The following is a 1,662-nucleotide window of genomic DNA, read 5'->3' on the forward strand; positions in this document are numbered from 1 at the left end:
GTCACATGAGGGCCGCGCGCCCGTTTGCGCAGCCGCGGGGGCCCGCCCCCGGGCATTCTGGGAATTGTAGTTGACCTGCGCAGTCCGCCCCTCCCTCTTCCTAAGTATTCACTTTAAGGTTATAAGGCACTCGCCTCGCCATCTAGTACCAGCAAAAGTTAGTGTGCGCAAATCAGCGGCCTCACTCCAAACCTTCTTTGCCTTCTTCTGAATGAGAACGCTTGGTTTCCCCCGGAGGGCTTCACAACTCCCACCATTCCTCCTAGAAAATACTGTAGAAAGTGATTCATTCGAAACGCACGCTTACAGTATTTATTGAGCGCCTGCGACGAACCAGAGACTTTTGCCAAGAGCTGGAAGCAATTTTTTTTTAATATTTATTTATTTCTGGGAGAGAGAGAGAAAGACAGCGTGAGCAGGGGAGGGTCAGAGAGAGAGGGAGTCACAGACTCTGAAACAGGCTCCAGGCTCTGAGCTAGCTGTCTGCACAGAGCCCGACGCGGGGCTCGAACCCACGAACCGCGAGATCATGACCTAAGCGAAAGTCGGACGCTTAACCGACTAAGCCACCCAGGCGCCCCTGGAAGCGCTTTTGAAACAGTCATGAGAAACCCTTTTACCTCCTTCTCCTAAAGTCTGTTCCCTTGTTTAAAATGGATTCACCCAGAGGAGGGAGAACTGACCAGAAGACCTCGGAGAAAGCGTCGTTTTGCCAATCAGACCGGGTGGTGCCCAGCGCGCGGCTTGGTCTTGCGCTCGACGTCTGCAGCCACGAGATGGCAGGGCTCTCTCTAGGACGAGCGGTGAGCTCCAGCAGTGGTTTAGCCAGGCACGTTCGACAGGGGAGGTGCAAGATTAAAACCTACGGTTTTCCATCTGAGAAGAGTACAAGGTGGTGTATATCCCACACAATTGATGTTTCCACATTTTTGGACCTCGTATAAATGAACTCTTAAAGACTGATAAACCAATGGTCAGACAACGTAAATTGTGGAACTATAGTTTATATCGGTGCTTCTCAAAACTGGGCGGAAAGGCCAGTCTCTCTTCCACCTCACCCTACGGTACCTTACCCCACCTCCCAATTCTTTGAGGACCAGTAAGTGGTGACGGTGAGGAGCTCTGGCCTCATAAAACTAATTTGACAACAACCGAACTGCTCTATACCCGACTGAATAAGAAGAGACCACTGATTGAGGGCTTGGATATCCAGACAGTACCAAAGTGCTGTAAACATTTCTAAACATTTTCGATTTCTGTACTTAAAACAGGGCATAGTTTTCGGACCACACCTTGATTAGGCCTCTTTTACATGATTTCTTTCCTGATTTCAGAAGGGAATTTAAAGAGGAATCTGTTCCGTGTAGTAACATGCAATTCTCTTTTTGTTTAAATTTTATAAAGATGTATTTTGCTTTTTTCAATACTTGATATTTCCCAAGAACAGAAGAATTTTTTTTTACTTCTGCAAATAGAACAAGGTCATACAAACTCTGTTTTTCATCAGAAAATCTAGAATTTTGCAAGATCATACAGGCATCTCTACCTATGACCACAAAATCTAGATTGGTCAGAAATATGACCAATGTGCAGTGAGGGTGAATAAGATTCTTTGATGCCAGCATCAGGCTAAAGAGGGCTTCTTTCTTTGAGTCATGGTGC

Source organism: Crocuta crocuta, unplaced genomic scaffold (genome assembly GCF_008692635.1).
Source record: "Crocuta crocuta isolate KB4526 unplaced genomic scaffold, BGI_CrCroc_1.0 scaffold170, whole genome shotgun sequence".
Taxonomy (NCBI): domain Eukaryota; kingdom Metazoa; phylum Chordata; class Mammalia; order Carnivora; family Hyaenidae; genus Crocuta; species Crocuta crocuta.